Consider the following 21,330-nt stretch of genomic DNA (forward strand, 5'->3'; position numbering starts at 1 on the left):
ACCAGCCTGGCCGATGGGTCAGAGGCAGCTCCACAGGGTACCCAGGTGATACATGGGTGGGAAGATGGCATGGAGGACGACTGCGCGTAGGGGGTTCAGGTGAGGAGGGGACGCAAGAAGGTCCAGCACACGGAGGAATCCACACTGGTGACCCGTCCCAGTAGGTCAACGCGGTCAAAGAGGCATCCGAGATGACGTGCAGTGTCTTCACGAAAACACTGCAGGTCACCTCGCATGACCCATTGATGCAACGCTATCCCAGCCAGGACAGGCTCAACCCAGCCCCGGATAGCCACGTCCACAGGGAGAGGAAGGCCAGTTGTTGTGCGCCCATCTCCTCCTGTCCCTGCCCCTGCACTGCTCCACTGGCACCAGTGGAATCCCCACCTCCAGACCCCGTGTGTGTCCCTTCCACGGCCTCCTCCTCCTCCAAACCCCCCACCAACCTGGATGACTCCATGCCATCTTCCTCCGTCGGACCCTGTGGGGTCTCCGCTGCCCCTTCTGCTGCAGAGGAGTCCATCTCCAACCTCCGCCTCTTGGACCTTCCCTCGGCAGCTGCGGCCTGGGACGCGGCACCAGACTTCTCACTCCCCAACGAGATGACAATCTGGGAGGGGAGCCGGGCCTTGCGTCTCCGGCTGGTGGTGCGATCCCTGCCGCTGTGCTCCACAGCAATCTCTCCGCCCTCTTCATCAGTTGACGCTGCAGACAGGGAGAGATAGAACAGAGGCATCAGGGGACTGTACAATGGACTGATACACACATGACAGTTGTACATGAGTGGCAGTGTCAAACTTCAGACATGGCATCACACTCCCTAACACACATGTCATTTCTACTCACACACATGAGCAATTCCACAGCAATATTGCACCAGGCAGCACCATCCATACACATACAACAGCATCAGCATCTGAAGGTGAGCCTGACGTCACATGAAACACGGGGAGTGCACAACACATGCACACACACCAACACACTTACATGCATGTGTACATGTCCACCAACTGTCACAGTGATGAGATCGCCATCCATGTCACATCTGGCATTCAGCCTTCTACATGTTAGCGCCACATGCATCCATGTTGCATCACAGTTACACACTTGTCAAATACACACACATGCACACAGTGCAGATACATGCAGCTGGAACCACCATCCATGTGTGCACCACAACCATGCCAACGTACATACACAGCAATAAAAACTTATGTGCTCCCACACCTGCATTTGGCCTGCATGCTTACCAACACATACACCATCCATGTGTCTCACACATGAGAGGACTCACATGTATCAGCCTCACGCCCCTGTACATACACATCCATACATGGCCCTACAAAAACACATGTATAACCTGCACACTACTGGCACACCAATGCACGCACAGCGTCCATTCAGTATGCATGTACACTTACCGCTCGACTCCAGACGGGTCTGCCTCTCAAGGACCTGGACATGGAGCGCTGGGCGTATACATTCCAGGACCCTCATTTGGTGGTCTGACAGCTGGCCCCAGCGCCCCTTGGCATCCGCTGCTGTTAGGAAAGATTTCGTAATTGTAGGGAATTTTCCTTCCATGTGGCAACCCCTAAACTTTTTGCTGTTGTTTTTCACCTTGTTCTTGACTTTGCCAGAGAAGTGCAGCCTTCTGCCGCACTCCTCTGGGCTTTCGCTCCTTTTCTTATGGGGAAACTGACATGCCCTTAAGACAGTCAGTACCGGGGAACGCTGTTTCCCGTAGTTTCTTTTATCGTGTTGCGGCTTTAGTGCAACATGACACAAGAGGGCACTGTAAGCTAAGTTACAGCTCTCTTGGGTCTCTAGCCTTCTACAGGCCCTAGATACTCTTTTAGGATGGTATTTGATCGGTGCAAGTCATACAGGGACTGGAATGGTGGCAGCGATCGTTTTGTTTATTTTGAGCTCCTTTTGGCGTTCTGAGCACGTTTTTCGCACTGAACCCAAAATGGTGGCCTGGCTCCCAAAATGGCCAGACCACGAGGCTCCTTTGTCCTGTCCACTGACCGTCTTGCTCCCTTCACCTTCCCCTGGTCGGGCGACCCGGGGCCTTCCTTATTTGGGCATGTACTTTCCCGCGAAACGTGGTTGCTTTCGCGGGCTTCTACATGTCGTTTGTGTGCCTCCAGGGTGTGGGCTGGGATGTCTGGTCCCAATACACATCCTGGGTGCCAGAGAGTCTGGGGTGGTGTGAATGCCTGGGACCACCGTGGTCCGTGATTGGTCCACGTATGGTTTGTGTGTTGATGAGTGGATCTCCCATTGGCTCCCCTCCGTTTTGGCGCGAAGGGAACCGTGGATAAGAGGGAGCTGGAAACACCACTACCAGGTCGATCTCCTGAGTTCTCACGAACGAAGGAATACAGGAGCCAAGTATCCTGCAACCAAGAGGCTGGACCGAGGAATCGCTGGTGACCCACTGAAGGAATCCTCCTTTGCACTGCTGTCGTCCTGTGAAACCCTTTCCTCCTTGGATCGAACCAGAAGGCCTGTACTGGTGCTTTGACCTTTGGAATAGCAGGAACAGCTACTCCCGGCGACTTCATCATCTCCTGCCAAGTAAGCCTTCGGAAGTGTCTCTGGGCCATCCAGTTGACTGACCAGCTTACAAGGGAGTCCTGCTCTGTAACTGCCGCCAGGTTGTGTTGTATTTCGAGTCCTTGTCACTCTCCCACGCTTCGTACGCTTGGCGTTCCCAAGTCTGAAGGGAGGAGTGTACATTTGGCTTGAATACACACGGCCGCTCCGTTGTCCTGCTGCGGCAACAAAACTGTGCTGGTTTCGTCGATTGGGACGTCTTTTTGCTCTACACGACTACGAGGCGTTCCCTGCTCTTCTGAACCTGCCAGCTGCTGAATCTACGTGGAGAAGCCTGGGTCTGCTTGCTTCGGGGACCGGTGAGTAGTTTAGCTAGGATCTGGTCGCCCTCCTGCAGTATCCCATTGCTTTTCCCTGCTGTGTAAAAACAGCACCCTTTTGGCCGTACTCGCGCTCTGCTTCTGCCCGCTGTGGAGGCTGCGCTTGAGTTGCAGAACCTGTTCTCCTTCTGCTGTGCACTAACCCGAACTGCTTGACTTCCTCCGAAGAGCTTCCTCTTTTGCCCGTTGGCACCGGCGTGGCAGGTACTTTGAGCACAAGGCTCCACTCTTCGCAGGGCTCGGACTTCCATCTAGTTAGGTGCCTCTGAAGGCGAACTGAGTCTAAAGCGTTATCGCACTGCCTGTTTTCCTTTCCTTTCAGGTGGACTACATATTTCGTGCTTTAAACGCTTGCGACTGTGTATTTGTATATATATTGTGTTGATATGGTATGTGTTGGTTTAATATTGTGATATTGTAATTTTCTCGCTACGGTCATTATTTTAAAGGCCTTAAAATAAATGTGTATCTATTTTTGATATAACAACTGTTTGGAGTAGTTTGTAAGCGCTCTTGCTTTGTGTGCTCATTGCGGGCTTTCAGTCACCCTCACCCCTCTTGAGACCTAGTCTTGACCGCCGCAATCGCTACCTTGATTGGTCTGGCTTGTCCAGAGGTTACCCTGTTCCAAGTAATTAGGTTGGCCTTCTGAACTTCTGCGCCACCAGGACAGAGTTCAGAAATCCGTCTTAACAGCTGCCATCAAGAGGTGCTGGGCCTTGTCGAGGGTCCTGGACCTGAAGTCCTCTCAGCACTTCCGGACATGTTTGATGTCACAGACTGCCACCCCCTCCTCATTGATGGCAGTCACCATGTCCATCCAGATCCTGGTCCGTCCTTCATTGTTGGCGCGCAAACTTCCAAAGAGGGCATCATACTGCCCCAGAACTTGCTCCACCAGGACACCAACTTCCCTGGCACTGAAGCTGGTGGCCCTCTGCCTCTCTGGCTGGGGGTTGCCAGTGGTGCCAAATGGTGTTGTGTCCGACATCGCAACCCCAGAGGCAGGTGTGGGTGGGCAACTGGGTCCTGGGGCTGGGCTGTGGAGCGATGGTATCCCAGTCGGGAGTCTTCAGTTCCAGCAGGGCTGGTCACAGCAACTGCACCCCTGGCTGGCGTGCAGGCAGCAAATAGCAGGGCACGTGGGCAGCAGGCAGGCAGCAGCAGATGGCAGGTGGGAGCGTGCTCGGGGCTCTTGGGGGCAGTAATTCGGCCTTCTTCGCAGAAGCGTGGTCTATCCATGTGTTGTCGTGTGGCCAGCTTGATACGGAGTGATTTGGCACGTGAAAAAATTGCATGTCAGCGTGTAATTCGAGGAAAGGCGCTTAGCGCGTAAGCGACGTTACGCGCGCGGGTATTTCCCTCGTGATGGGTGCATAGTGAATCAGCACGTGAAGACACAGGACGTACGCAAATTCATTGGAGCAAAGGCCCTTTAGCGCATAAGCGCATCTGTGACGTGACGCGCAAGGGCGTTTCCCTCAACACGGGTGCATGTTCATTGTACATGTGCAAAAACTGCACGTCCGAGTGTCAGCTCGTGTAATTCGAGGAAAGGGCCTTAGCGCATACACGCGTAAGTGACGTTGTACGTGTGGGCCGGTTGAAAGGGTACATGTAGGATGCCATTTTCTTGTACGTGATTTATCGTGGAGAGCGTGTGGGTGATTTCTGACAATATTTATTATGTTTATATAGCGCTTGCTGTGCACTGTTGGTGACTTGCATGTATTGGATTTTTGGATTGGTGTTACCCAACACAACAATTTCAAACGCTCTGGCCTTTTAGCCAATTTTTCTCAGAATGTGTGCTGTATATTGCATTAAAACAAATATTTACATCTTTCTCCTAGTGCAGTGTGTGTATACCCCTGCAGCAGCAGGTTTGTGTGTATTGCGCAAGCGTGTTAAACTAGGACAGCCCAGAGTGTGGCGCGACCCATGATTTGTTTCCGAGTTGGGGGGGGACTCAACATGGCTCACAGGGAGGCCCCCAAATATTGAGTTATGGCACTTGGTTTAATAGGTTGGACTTTAAAAAATAACCACCAATGAAAAGTAACTTTCAGACCAAAAGATAATTACGATGAAAGCTGTGAAATGAGACTCACGGGGGCACATGTAGCAGCTATATGCTTTCAGACTAATAAGAAGAGTCATAATGAAACAGCACCAGTGACCTCGAAAACAACACAAGTGAAATAAGAGCGGTGAGTCATTCAAAGAACAGTTCCTGTCTATAGTAAGAAGGTAAGGCTGCTTTCTTTGCTAACACATCTACACAATGCTCCAAACCGCATTAAGAAGGACCTTTGTATCGGGTGCAGGGACGTAGACTCCTGGAATGAAGTGAACTCTGTAAATACGAAAGTTAATTCACATAAAAAGATAAGCTATGTAACATTAATTATAATTGACAAATGTTTACATTTAATAACTATAAGTTGTTGAAGGACAAACCTATTAACTGTCCTTTTTTTATGCTCTCCCCACTGCTCGCTTCTTTGATTTCTTCTATGTATGTTCTCAACCTAAGAAACTGTTGTACACAATTTGCTTTATTGTCTAAATACAACAGCAACTGATGGTTTAAACCATGTATGAATACCTCAAGGATTTGGGCAAAAGCCTTGTCAAAGCCCGGTGGCTGAGTTGTTCTCAATTAATCTACATACCTGATGTAGGCCTCACTGTATCAATGAATTCACTGCAATGTGTATATTTAATTTCGGGTCAGTTTCATTAGTTTTTAAATTGATTTTTTCTAGTATAATTAAAGTGCGATTGCAACCAAGATTACATTTATTTTTGAGAATAAATATATATACAATACATGCAATCATTTTTAGAACTGGCGAGATTTTCTGCGATGGCAATGTGTTGGATTATGTCATCATTGGTGCTTAGGACAGGACCAGTCTTTATACGTTTTACTAAACATTAGTACCCGGCGAGGGGGGTGTGGTGGCCTCCCAGCCAATGGGGAGGCTCACAACGTGGGAGTTACCAGATGGTAACCCCACTGCTCTGAGCCTGCCCTGGGCTGATGGCCGCCATCTTCCCTCGCTGGGGAATGAGATAAATCTTCCCCTCCTCGCACACCCCATCCACAGAATTCCCTCACTGCCCTCCCACCCCCACTTACCTTCTTTTCTGTCCATTTTGGGAACAGACACGCTGGGAACACTTGTGTCCCCAGCGCGTTCGCTCCCGATCTGCGACAGGCTGTCATGGAAAAGAGAAAAGTGACTAAATAGTCCCTTCTCTGTTTTCCATGGCGGACATTTTTTTGTTTACTTTTTTTTAATGGACGCCACGGAAAGAGAGAAGGGACCACATATAGTTCCTTCTCCCGTTTCCATCGTAGCCATTTCTTATTTACTTTTTTCTAAATATTTTATATGGCTGCCATGGAAATGTAAAACAGACTTTTTTTTCCTTCCCCGGAGGCCGTTTTAAAGGAAAAAAAAAACATTTCAGTTCCGAAACGCCAGAGCGTTTTCGGAACAGAAAAAAAAATGCTTTTAGTACCCCGACTTGTGGGCCGGGGTACTAATAGCAGTAGGCACCTCACAGTGTGGTAATGCCCCCCTGCTCGGGGGCCTATTGCTTAAATAATATACTCTGTATTGAGGGACCTTGATAAGCAGACCCCAGCACAGAATGACAAGCAACGTCAGAGGAATATAGCACATAAATTGGTAATGAAACAACATTCTGACCTTCAGCAGTCTCTCAGGCTGGGGACCCAACTGAAGTGAGAGGTTTTGAAGAGAGGTTTTCAACTCTGGAGGGTCACCCCATCCACTCAGCCTTAGGTTTCACCAGGGGGTCTGATTAATGCAGATGCAGATGCCATTTATCCTGTAGGCCGGGCAGAATCCCTCCTCCCAGCTGACCCTTTCTGGAGATGCTCAGCGAGAGAAGGGCACCAGGGTATTGGCTGAACGGGCCAGAAACTGCACTGCTGTGCCTCTTCCAACCTGCCATAGATTTTGGGAGGCACCTCATTAAGTAGGGGCGTCCATTGCCAAAATAATGGCTAGCTGTGAAAACAAAATGATATATCGAGAGCCTGTCCTTCCGAGGGCATAAGGAGGTTGATGCAGAAAGACACTGCTGGCACTGCAGACCATTGTCCCTACTTAAGCAGTGCAGTGACGGCCATCTTTTCTGGGGTAACTCTGGCTCCTCTGTCATCAGGTATCCTATGGGCAATAGGTAGCATCAGGTGAAAAACAACAACCCAAGATCCGCCATGACAGGTGGTATTCAAGAACAGCTATATGTTTGGGGGACACGCATTCTGAGGGTCTGGGGGCTCAGTGACAACTTCTGAAGCTGGGATGCAGAATGCACAGGCCTGTCTTTGTGACCATTGCACAGATCAATAACCCCACCATTGCTCCCCTTTCCATTGATAATATACCCTCACTCACACCTTCTACATTATTACCGCTAGCTCCACTTCCAGACATGCCGACCATCGAAGGAGCCCTTATCAAAGCTCGCTGTCTGGTTGCCCACAAATTACTCCCAGACAGGTGTTTATATTATAAATATAGACACATTTATTACAAGGCCTGTGTAACGCAGCACAGAGTAAAAGTATCACAGTAACACTAGGTAAACCAACACAACACTATCAATACAAGGTATATACAAGACCATTGGGGTCTAAAGGGTTAATTGCATGAAATATGTCCACAACCTAGAGGGAAGGAAACAGGCAGTGCAGGAAGTCTTTGGGCTCCTTCAACATCAACAACACACCTAACTAAGAGGCAGTCCAAGCCCTAAGAAGAGAGGAGCCTTGTGCTCAATAATACATGCAATGCATGCGCACGTGGTTGTTCCAATGGCCAAAACGGGGTTTCTTCAAGGGTCTCTAGCAGCTCAGGAAGGTGGGTGTGGTGATGAAGAATAAATTGCCACTATTCAGGGAGGACCTCCACTTGAAGGCAGAGGCAGTTCCAGAGTTCGGGAATAGTTTGCTAGTTCTCACTAGCAGTGGAAAGGAGAAGGGCCCCACAGGCCACTTGTGCGTAAAAAGGGGCCCTAGTGCCAGGGGCCACCAATTAGGGTTAGAATTACTCACTGGTCCCAGGCGCACTCAGACCCAAACTTTGCCAGTTCAGTCCACTTCACTTACAGGTTCGAATGCGACAAAAAGGACGTCTCTGTGGCTTTTAGTTCCGAAGATACACTGATGATTCCCAAACCGGACAGTGGCAATTTCTTCGCTCCAGGTGGATGAATTGACCCCGTTTCACTGCAGCAGGCTTCAGGGGCAAGAGGGTCACAAATGCAGCACACCTGCAAAGGTCATTGCCTCAGCAGGGCAACACAGTAACCGCGTATGCTCCGGTCCTGGTGCACTCGTCTCACTTCAGACCTGGGAATGCCAAGTATATGAAATTTGGTGTCAGGGTGCAACGGACAAAGAGCTAGCAGTATACCAAGTTTCGAGGCCCTCCCCAAAACAGCAGCAGTGACAGAGCAAAGCAACTGGGTAAGCTGGTTAGTCCACTGGTTGGCCCAAGGACACTTATGAGAAAGCTGACTTGAAGGTTTTGATGAAGGTGCCGAGAATAGTTGGTCCCACTAGTCTAATGGGTCGAAGCGTCTTCGCAGACCTTCTAGGATGATCAGATGCAGAGGGGTCCCACAGGACGACCGCGGGCTCAGGGTGCCACACCTTCCAGTGGGTCACAAGCGGTTGCTCGACTCAGCTTCGTAGTTTCAGGATACTTGGATCCTATCCTTCGTTCAGGGAGAACTCCAGAGATTGATATAGTATGGGTGTTGTTGGCCTCGTCTTATCCAAAGTTCCCTTCACGCCAAAATGAAGAGGACTCAATGGGAGATCTGCTCACAAACACACACCCCATACGTGGACCATTCACGGACCGCGGTGGTCCCAGTCATTCATGGCACTCTAGACTCTCTGGCAGCCAGGATGTGTATTGGACTCAGACGTCCCAGCCCACATCCTGGAGGCACACACACAAGGCTTGCAGAAGCCAGCGAAAACATTACGCTTCACTGGAAAATGCATGACAAAATAAGGACTGACCCAGGTCGACTCGACCTGGGGAAGGTGAAGGGGCAAGATGGCCAAAGGACAGGACAAATAACCTTGTGGCATGGTCATTTTTGAGCCAGGCCACCTATTCTTGCCAAACACGGTTACGTGGTTAACATGGTAGGAAAGGGTTAAAAATAATGCTAAAAGATAGCTGCCACCAGCTCTGTCCATGACACATCTACACATCTAGCAAAACGTCCATCGGGAGTATCTAGGTCCTTTGGAAAATGGCTGCAGACCCAATTACACTGTACTGGAAGGTGCATTGTGCACTTGTTACATGTTGCAGAAAAGTTGCAACCTTGGAAAAGGACTAAGGGAAACAATTTCTCCCAGTACTGACTGTCCTAAGGGCATGTCAGATTCCCCATTAAAAGTGAGCAAAAGCCCAGAGGAGTGCAGCTGAAGGCTGTGCTTGTCTGGCAAAGTCAGCCTATGGCGTCTAAACAGCAGCAAAAAGTTTAGGGGTGTACACATGGAGGGAAAATGACATAAAGCCAGAATATGTTCTAAGCTCGAGTGTGCCGCTTTGTCGCACAACATTTGTATTTAGAAGTAGGGATTGGTAATAGGTTTATTAATATAGGCCCTTTTATTTTGACAAGACACCATTAATCTTATTTGATAGCCATACCTAGCTCCCATCCTTAGATTTATGATTAGATAGGCATTTTTCAAACCCAATTGAAGTTCAATAAACACCTGTGAACGGTGGTCACTTGTGTCTGTTTTACTGTTTGATACCATGTCTTCCTTATATATGGTGTCAGAAGTGGGATGCGGCTCAATTGAGGCAAATTGGGGGACCCTAAAATTCCAAACACTTAGTCATAGAGCCTAAAATAAAATCCATAGGCTTTGATATCTGTCGTAGCAGAGAAGCTACTATCCCATCCAGGGAAAAGGTGTGATTCCCACAGACTTACTCCTAATACCCCCTGTGTGGTCTTAAATAAGATTGGGCCCAAAATCTGGCTTGGAAGTTTGGTCTGTATGTCCTAACTGGCATCATAGATCCCGACTTCCGGGGAGACATAAAGGTTCTCCTACACAACACTGGAGAAACGCCATTTGAAGAACATTGTGGCGACAAAATTGCACAGGGAATTTTTGAAAGGGCACTATTTCCCTTTTTTGAAGAAAGTGTACCAGAAGAAACTGAGATAGGTAACTTAGGCTTTGGAGAAGCTGATGAACCATCTACCACTGCGGCGAAAAGGGAAGAAGAACCTACCACCCTTTCGGATCTAGCCTTCACCCAGCTAGATGATCCAGCACTCCCAGAGGCTTTCTTATAGGTGATTCCTGAAGGGGAAGGATTAGAGAAGGGAAGCCCCTTTTTCTTTCTAAAGCAAGGAAACCTCCAGAGAAGGCCTGAGTAAAACTCAGATGGTAATCCCCTAAACCCATCGGAAGATCGTACTAGAACTTGCACATTCTCATTTGACAGCGGGACATTTAGGACAATCTAAGACCAAATCAGTGGGAAGTTCTACTGGCCAGGTATCCATGCTGACATAAAGAACTTCATTCAGACATGTGAAATATGCCAGAAAACCAGTGTGCATATTCCCTTACCTGCCCCTCTGAACCCCTTACCAATAATAGAAATCCCTTTCTCCCGAATTGGGATGGATATCATTGGATCATTGGAAACCTCTAGGCTGGGTAACAAATATGTCTTTGTAATCATTGATTATTCTACCCGATACCCAGAGGCTTCCCCTTGCGGAACAACACAACCCGACAAATCTTAAAACACCTATTACCATTTCTTTCTAGTGTTGGTTTCCCCAAGGAATTTCTAATGGATCAGGGATTCAATTGTATGAGCAAACTCATGGGTGAAGTCAAGGAATTTCTACATATTTCCACCTTAAGAACATGGGTTTACCACCCCCAAACGAATCGATTACAAGAGAGATTTAATAAAACCCTGAAGATGATCTTCAGAAAGTCGGTAGATAAGGATGGGAAAGGCTAGGATGGCATGATCCCCTAGCCCCTATTTGCAGTAAGGAAGACCCCTCAGGCATCCACCAGATTCTCTCCTTTTGAACTACTTTATGGCAGAGAACCAATAGATGTCTTAGACATGCTCCGGTAGACCGGGGAAGAGAGAGAAGAAGCACCAATTCCCCTCTCACAAACAGAAATCCCACTGCAAGAGCATATGAAACTCATTCAAAATCTTTATACTCACATGGAAAAAGCCTAAGCTCAACAAAAGTACACCTATGACAAGATGGTAAACTTAAGAACTTTTCCTGTAGGACAAAAGGTATTAGTTCTCTTACCTACCTCTGAAAATAAACTTGTCCCTAAGTGGCACGGGCCATATGAGATACCAGAGCAAACAGGGACCTGTACCTATAAAATAGGACAACCTGACAGAACAAAAAGAAAAAACACCCTTACCACATAGATCTTTCTATAGATAATTCTTCTACAGCCATTGCCTCAATACTGTCTTGTTTGGTACTGGAGGAAATACATAATTTTGATTTGGTTCCCAAAGAGCAACCTAAACAAAAATGAGAATACTTAAATGATCTGGACACGACATTCCCGATGAATTATGACAACTCCCAAGGGAAAAGAGGTCCATTTGAAAGTATACTGACTCCCGGAAGCCTGAAGGCAGATAGTGGTTGAAGAAGTGGAAAAAATGCTGAGGGCAAATATTATCGAACCCTCTTGAAGCTCATGGTCCTCCCCTAACGTTTTGGTCACTAAACCTGATAATTCCTGAAGGTTTTGCATAGACTTCTGGCCGGTTAAAGCCATCTTCAACTTCGATGCCTTTCCTATGCCGCACATCGACGAATTGATCGGTAAACTCGGAAATGCCACATTCCTATCAACCCTAGAATTAACCAAGGGGTATTGGCAGCTTCTTGTACATGGACCTGATAAGGAAAAGACAGCTTTCTCGACACCCCTGGGACCATTCCAGTTCAAAGTCCTCCCTTTCAGCCTACAAGTGGCTCCCGCCACTTTCCAAAGGCTTACGGACAGGATATTACAGTCCTATTTCAATATCTGTTGGGCTTATTTTGACGACATATTAATTCATAGTAAGACTTGGAATTACCATCTTTTTCATCTCTTTACTATTATGAGAGCCTCAGAGAAGCCAGTTTAACGGCCAATCCATCCAAATATAAGCTTGCTCAATCAGCCATGAAATATCTTGGCTTCTTTGTAGGGACTGGCGGTGTCCAGCCTCAACGAGAAAAAGTAAAAGCCGTCCTAGATACCCCCATGCCAAAGACCAAGAGATACCTTGGGGCATTCTTAGGGTTAATTGGTAATTACCGTAGGTTAATCCCTAATTTGGATTGAAAGACACATTAAAGAATGCTGAACCCCACAGGATTCATTGGACGGTCGAGGATGATGTAGGTGACAACAACTCAAAACAAGCTTTGCGCCAGATCCAGATTCTACAGCTTGGGGACTTTTCAAAAGCATTTGTGCTACAAACGTATGCCTCTCTCACCGGGTTAGGAGCAGTTTTGTGATGGATTAGAACACCCTAGCCTATTCACTAGTCGAAAACTCTTCCCACGTGAAAAAAACAGCTCCAGGTTAAAATTAGAGGGCCTTGCCATCAAATGGGCCATCGCCCATCAGAGATATTAACTCCTAGGACAGAAATGCACACTTGTCACAGATCATTCTCCTTTAGTATGGAAAGCCAACAAAAGTCCTTTAACCCTCGAGTCATGCAATGGTTCTTAGATCTGCAACCCTACTGTTTTACTGTGGGGCACCGAAAATGAAAAGCCCAAGGAAACGTCGATATCATTTCCTGGTTTCCCTGTGAAACAGATGTGGGAACATCTCATAGGGGAAGGGCATGTGAGAAACCAGAAGGTGTCTCATGCACTAGTCCCAGTGGATCTCTCTCTCATGTGGCCAGGGTACAGCCATTGCCTTTAGAACCAGTCCCTGGGGGTTGACCAGTACGGGAGGATCACCTGGGTTAGGGGTCCTTGGAGAGTGGGGGTGGGACGCTGGATGGTGAGACACGGAACCCTCTCTTTCCTGTACCACCTTTACCCCATCATATGAGATAGGATACGTAGGAACTCTTCGCCCCACCCCCACCCTTTTCCTGCACTAGCACTTTCACACGGACAGCCCGCTTTCTGAGAAAACAGACCAACACCTGAGCAGTATATCTGATGTGTCCCACTACAATGGTCAGGCGAGGTCAGGCATTTACTGACCATCACTCACACTTCACTTACATTAAGCTTCCCCACACAGATAAAAGGCAGAGCACAAAACCACACTCTGAGCGAGGCAAAGCACACAATCAAACAGCAGTTTTGAGATGGCAGCTGAACGAGAGATGAAAGATGGCAAAACAGGAGGTGATCACAAGGAGGGAAGGTGCCTTGACCTTTCCAACAAGGAACCGTTACTTTCAAGAGCACTCAAGAGTAAAAAGCATAAGACAAGGAAACCAGACTGAAGAATCATGTATTGTGTATCGGAGATACCCGGGGGCTCCTGTGTCACTATTCATGACAGGAGAAGCAGCAGCCTCTGTGGTACCATCCTTGGCTCCAAGAACAATGCAGCATCAGTGGAAAACGCGTGTGATAAAACATTCAAGTAACGTTGAACTGCTGATGAGTGTTAACGTTCTTTAATTTGTCTTTCAATGTAACTTTTCTGTCTGAGAAATTAGGGATTAACCTATGGTCATTACCAGTTAACCCTAAGAATGCCTTCAATCTATACGTGGCACCGCTAAGATCGCTCCTCACATATGAGTGTGTGTATTACGCATAGCTATATCTTAAAGTGAAGTGTGTATAGGGTATCTCACACTTCATGGACAGTCATCGAAACCTGGATGACTATCGCACATCTGAAGCTCAACCTGACAAAAATCTAGTTCATCCTGATATAAAGCCTTCTCAGGCTGGCTAGATAACCTGAAATTTGAGGGATTTTCGCCACAGAGGTCCCCATCATCAGCATTGCTTTGGTTCATCATTGACTGTGATCTTTCCTTCCCTCAACATATCATGAAAAAAATCCAAAACACTGGATATAACTAGCCCTCTTCCGAACAATCAAGCCTTTTCTCACACAATCCAACTTGCAGACCACGGTTCTGGGCATTGCGTTTTCATACCATGATGGCGGCAATGGCATCCTTGCTGGGTTTGCTACTTCACATCTTTTCCTACAAAAGGGAGTCCAGCAAGTATCAGCACGTGTAATCACCAGAACCAGAAATGTGAACATACCTTACCAATCCTAAAACAAGTACGCCAGTTTACTCATTCCATCAGAATACCATTGAAGAAAGCATGCATCGCATGTAAAGCTATGGACATTCATATGCTGCATTGACTATCCAAGAAAATCTCCAATTCCGGCAGATCGCACACCTATAGGGGGGAGACTATCTCCAGGCTTGCAACCTAGTTAATATGACTAAAAGAACATGCACTGAAACCACCCCACATCAGGGGACACATACTCAGCCTCACCTTCTCTCCGTCTTCCAATGAAAAACAACTTATTGTCAAGCTTCATCAAAACCATGAGGGGCTATTAGAGGTTCATACCCCCGTGAAAGAACATCAAACCAGGTTCAAACCCTCCACCCCCTGGTACAACCAGGAATGGACTGACAATAAAATTACTATCCAAACACAAGAAAAACACTTGTGCAAAAGACATAAGCACAAGGACCTCCTCCTCAACATAAGGACATCACGCAGTACTCGCCGAGCAGGCATCTCTGATGTTGGATTTTACTCCACAGTTATCACAACCACTGCTAACAGCAGTCAAACTCTCTTTGTGGCTTTGTGGCGGTTTAGCACTGCTTTGACCTATTTCCAAGCCCAGTAAGTGCTAGTGTAATGGAAAGTATAACACATTTTACACCTTCTGCATCACCGAAATAGATGAGATCAGATGAGACATCAGTGCATCAAAAGCACTACCCTCACCCTGCTCACAGACCCACCTCATGCAACACAACCCGGGACAATCTTCCTATCCTTATGCTCAAGAACCATGCTTATAAGGTCACATCACTAAAGCCTGCCTCATAGAAGGGCGACATCCTTTCCCCTCCATCATGAAACAGTTGTCAGGCTTTATATCCCTTCTCCAAATAGTCAATGGCTCACCTGATATGGGCATTTTCCCAAGCACCTTTAAAACTGGATTAATCTGTCCACTCTTCAAGAAATCCACTCTTGGCCCAGACGACCTACCTAACTACCGGCCATTCAATAGTATTCTTCTAATTGGTAAAATCATTCTGAAGGTAGTTAATAACCAACTGCAGGACTTGATTAGCCACCATGGCCTGGTCAGTTGCTAGCAGTCTGGATTTAGAACCTGATGCAGCACAGAAAATGTGACCATCCAGGTCACAGATGATCCTCTCCAAGTGATGAATACAGGGGACTCATGCCTTTTGGTCCTCCTTACACACCTACTTGCAGATAGAGTGGGGTTGACAGCCACAGTCTTCAACTGGTTCACCTCTTACCTTTTGGAAAGCTACCAACCAGAGCAGATGGGTGACTTTAGGTCCATTCATCACCCAATTATCTGCAGAGTCCCACTGGGATCAAGATGCCCACCAGTGATCTTCAAATATCTAAAAAGAGCCATCCGGGTTGCTTCTCAATGATCCTAACATCTCCCTTCAGCAATAGGCCAATGATACCCAGTTACACTTCAGAGGGAATTTTACTCACTAGATTTCAATTCAGGAAAATGCGTCACCTCCATCCAAGCTTGGATGACATGGACCTTCCTACTAACTAGCCCATCCACCCAAACAGGAGGCCATCCAAGTGTGGCTGAATGAAATGCACATTGATAGAGTCAAACCTCAGTTGGCCCCATGTATCGTATCACTTGGATTCATAAGTGACATCAAAAATAGTGACATATAAACAAAAAATACCAAACCTCTATGCTAGTGCACAGCCCCCCAGGATGCTTTAATAAATGATGTAGGCCTTGTTACAGGTTTGGCAGTATTTCAGTCGTAAATCCACCAAAATACCACCAAACAGAATAACTGCTAGCACCACTTGGTCCAGCGGATTTACAGCAAGATTACAAGTGGTGGCATGACTTGTGTAGATCCCCATTTTTTGGAGTCCGTAGGACTCCAAGGGGATTTCCCCAAAATTACCGCCGGGGGTAATTCACAGTGTGGTAATTCTGCCGATGTTGCCACCACAGTTGTAGTATGGCAGTGCGGCAATGCAGTGGTAAAAGAGTTAGCACTGCATTACCACCATGTTTTCCCGCACCACTGTGCTCTTAATGAGGCCCATATAAATTAACAACAGGGCAGCTGGAGAAGGGGTAAGGGTTTTGTTTTCAGGAATATCTTTTCAAGTCACTCTTCTGCCTTGTTTATCCGTCCTGAAGAAGGCGGCTAGTAATTAGTACTGCTGAAACCGGTTGACACATTGAAGAGTTGAAGTGCTGATGACCACAACTCCGAGACCCTACATACGTCTGAGGAAAGGGCTCGAATAAGCAATACATCATTTTAAAACCCCATCAAGCAGTAAAAAACAATTTACTGATTGACAGAATATCCATTCTATTTTATTTATATATTTAGTTTTTGGACCATTTGGTCAAAACATTTTTTATCTATAACACACAAAGACTGGGGGCAGTGACATTAAACAAAAAACTGACCTCCATGTAATGTGCACCTAATCACCTAGAGTGAGAAAAGCAGTGAGGGAGTTGAGGGCAAGGATCTCTACACTCCTTGTAGGCGGCACAGCATCGCCAACTAGGGATGGCTGTACCACACTACGGGTACATGAGATATTCACACACAGGGCCAGAGAGTCATCAGTAGGGACTTAGACACAGGAATACATTGATTTAAGGTAATAACTACTATCTATATAGTCAAGTACAGGCAAAAGCCATGATCTGGACAACCAGGGCCTTGTTTCAGAACCCCAACAGGAGGCTGGTTCATCATGGCCTGTAGAGACGGTCTTGCATGTATTTGTGAGATTTCCAAAACCTCGGATTCAAGGATTACTCACAGATTTTATACCTTTTTGAGGGTTACAGAAGGGAGCCCAATGCAAGCAGCCACGTGAACAGAAGCATTTGAGGTTCTGCCTGGGACACAGAGGGATGCTCCATTGTTGTGCCATTCGGTCGTGGGAAGCAGTGGGTCATGTACCATTGCATTGGGTGTAGGTAGCCCCTTATGTCACAATGGTCGGATTTGTCTTTGCCTGGATGGAAAAGGAATTGGGAGTCATGTGCATAAATACTGAAGGCAATCTGGATGGACTCCAGAAGTGCAGCGGGACACAGGTCGGAAAAAAGTCAGTGGGCTTGGAGTTGTGTTGTCTCTGGCTACTTTGAGCCGTCCGTCTTTGAGGTAGGAGGTTAGCCAGGCTAGAGCTAGTCCAGAGATACTCATACAATGTTCCAGATATTGGATGCTGGCGTGGTGATCAACCATATTGTAAGCTAAAGAGAGGGTTTACAAAATGTCAGCTACTGGGTGGTTTTGTTGTCGACTGTTCAGAAGTTTGTCTATGATGTTGGGGGGTGGTTTCTGTCCTTCGCACGGGTCTGAACCCCGACTGTTTCTTGTGGAGAGGGCTCATTGGTTGCACTGCATTTTAGTATCTGGACTTTAATTGTATTTTACAAGATATTTGACTTGAGAGTTAGTTTGGGAACAGGATAGAAGTTTGCTAGACCTTTAGTATCTGCAATTGGAAGTGTTTATCATGGATTCTTTGTGGGTTTGTGGGTATGGGGCACCAATCCAGTAAGGAGCGAGGCATTGCAGACAGTTCGTAGTGGGGTTTTCCGAGTGTCTAGGTGCTACTCGATGAAGGTACGCAAACATTGCTCATCAGCTTTAAAGCCAATTCCATGTCCATGTCTTTAGTGAGAGGGTGAAGGTAGAGATTAAGGGATCTGCCTCTTGGAAAGAGATATACAACGATATTTATTATTTCTGTTCCCATTCTTCTTGTTCATATTTCAGAGGCGGTTGAGGTGGGTAGTTTGCCTTTAGGAGGAGGGGCCTATATATTCACTGAAGGCATAGAAGACATCAGGGTCTCAGATGGCTTGTCGGTAGCAATGTGGACTCTCTTCTGGAGGTTTTCTTTGGTTTATGCCAGATTGCTTTCTGGACGCCCATGGCTGGAATTCTACAAGCAGTCTTGTCAGTGGCCATTCCAATTAAGCCTAATGTTGACCTTTCTGATTTCCTTTACAATGTCTTCTCTTCTGCAAGATGTATTTGTCCCATAAAGTTGCAGCTCTAGGGTGCAATGTGCCCTGTTTCCTAGTGCTGGGTGCCAAGGCTTCCAGAGGCATCGACATTTCTCGGTGCATGGACTCTAACCACAGTGGGGGGGGGGTGTTTAAAAAATGGGTCATGAGTAATTGCAGGGAGGGGCGGAAGCATTGTTAAAGGCTTTAGCCAAGCTTTAGTTGGCAGCTCTGAATCTGACCTTTGGGGGTTTCCTTGTTGTCTCCTGTGAACCTTGTGGAGTTCTTAGGAGGTGCGCGGGAGGTAGTATGCTTCTGGAAAGGTGTTGGTCAGTCCAAAGTCGATTTGTTGCCCTGATTTTATATATATATATATATATATATATATTTTTTTTATTTTTTTTTTTTACATGGCCTGCGATACAGGCCATGTAGTCATGGTTAAGTTGCTAAACCCATAGGAAGAGCACTTTTTGGGCGGATTATAACTTCACTCCCCCTGGATGAATCCTCACCAAACTTTGCAGAAAAACTATATGGGCCACTTTGAATTATTTTGCTAAGTTTGGTGAGGTTTGGTCAAGGGGAGGCAAAGTTATAGAGGGGGTCCCAAAATGTATTTTTCCCATAGATATAATGGGAAAAAACTTTGCTCATGCCTACAGCCCAATCCGCGGGACGGATTTTCACCAAATTTACAGCAGAAGCGGCGGCTTGGTCCCGAAAGCCTGCTTTTGTTAATTTGGTGTAAATCCGTCCAGTAGTTGTTTTTTAAACGACCAAAATGTAAGGCAAAAAAATGAGTGACATATATGTCCGCGGACACACTTCCCTGTTCACTCCACGGACAGGACACCAATATAGACTTGCGTCATGTCCACGGACACACAACGTGTTCACTGATTGGTTGGCGTGAAGCGTGAGGTGCGTCAGATTTTTGGAAACACCCGCCATCTTGGATTTGCAGACATCGGGCGGTGTCCGCGGACATCGTGGTAAAAACATATTAAAAAACACAACATTGCACTTGTCAAACTTATGAAATCATCTCTGTGGAAGTTTGTGGACACCTCTGTATTACTGATTTGGTGAAAAGCAGTTCTTGGATGGCTTATAACTTTGGTGCCACTTAATGGAACTGCATGCAATTTTGCAATTATATTGACCTAATCCCGAATAAGTTTGCCAAGTTTGGTGGGATTCTGTCAAGAGGGGGCAAAACTAGAGGGGGGTCCCAAAATAATGTAAAGGCTTATAAATGAGGTGCCATTTGACGAATATACACTTAATTTGGCAAACTGATAATACATATAGATATGCATGGTTTTGCAAAGTTTGGTGGGATTTTATCAAGAGGGGGACAACATTAGAGGGGGGTCCCAAAATAATATAAAGGATTATAAATGAGGTGCCATTTGACAAATCTACACAAAACTTTGGGGAAAGATTATAGATCTAGATGTAAATGTGTTCGTAAAGTCTGTATGGATTTTGTCAAGTGGGGCTAGGTTATATGACGATTGTATGTGCATCATTTGACACTTTTGAAAAAATAAAACATTGGTGGATTTCCAGCAAACTTGTGTAAGGAGCATTGAGAAGGACCTGAAAGCATGGTTTTGCAAATGTGCCCATGTTATATTTTTTGGCAAGTGTCATAACGTAGGTACAAAACATAGTGATATACCTTTGGTGACTGAGGTGTAGCGTTTGGCCATTTGCAGTGGCCAGATTGTCTGGGTCATGGAATAAGGTCATGATCCGGACAATCTGGCTACTGGCCATGACCACGAGGGACAAAACATGGGGTTAAAGTGGCCATGTCCACCTGGAACGGCCCTGTCCAGAATTGGTAATACCCATTTTCAATCTTTCTACACATGTACTTACAGAGGGAGAAACTAAAGTACTTAGCCAAGGTCTAAGTTTCGTTCCTGTCAAAAAAAGCCAAAAGTTTTAAAACAGAAATTGAACTACACAAATTCTTTCATACGATTTGTTTGAAATATTTCTTCTGCGATCCCCCAATGAGTGACAAAGAAAAAGAAAAAAGCACTACAGGCTTAAAATTACCATCTACATTTTTTCCAGCTAACACCATGATAAGCCTGGCCATTGCCGGTCAAGTGGCACAGCGAGTAGAGCGCCCGCTTTGACACCCGTGCAGAGCCTGTTAACGCAGGTTCGAATCCCGGCGGGGCCAAACTCAGCCTTTCATCCTTCCGAGGTCGATAAATGAGCACCACACACCGTGGGTAATAATAAGCAGCGCTCAGATAACTGAGGGTTTGTAGCGCTATATAAAAGCCTAATTATTAATTATTATTATTGCTGCTTTTGAAAACAAAATGATTGAAGAAAACAAAAAACTACTATCTACAAAGAATTTTTCCAAAGATAACCTTTGCCCTATTGAAAAACAGGCATTAAAAGATCTACAAAAGAATGACCTTTTCGTAATAAAACCTGCGGGCAGGGGTGGGGGGATTGTCCTATGGAACAAAAACGCATATTATGAAGTAAAGTCTCAACTATCTGATCAGAAATTTTACAGACAAGTACAAGGAGATCCAACATTGCGATTGAAAGAAGAAATATCCAGTTTAATGTTACATGCCCAATAAGAGGGGTGGATTGACCATGACGAGAAGTTGTTCCTGACAAAGACCAATCCAACAATTCCAGCCTTTTACCTGCTGCCTAAAGTGCACAATAAACACCACCAGGGAGACCCATTGTGTCAGCCATAGACTCCATCCTCGAACCCCTGTCCATCTATGTTGACTGGTTCTTGAGACCTTTTGTGTCAAGAATGAAATCGTACATCAAGGACACAATCAGTATGATAAAAATCCTAGATAACATCCACATCAAACAGGGCGACATTTTGGTGATGTTGGACGTGGTGGCCCCATACACCAGCATTCCACAACTAGAGTGCCTGCACGTCCTGGAACAATACCTCAATCAACGCAATATGAACTCCAAAACTGTCCCAACTGCCTTCATTCTGGAGTGCGC

The sequence above is a fragment of the Ambystoma mexicanum genome, chromosome 10 (genome assembly GCF_040938575.1).
Source record: "Ambystoma mexicanum isolate Mex_15411 chromosome 10, UKY_AmexF1_1, whole genome shotgun sequence".
NCBI lineage: Eukaryota > Metazoa > Chordata > Amphibia > Caudata > Ambystomatidae > Ambystoma > Ambystoma mexicanum.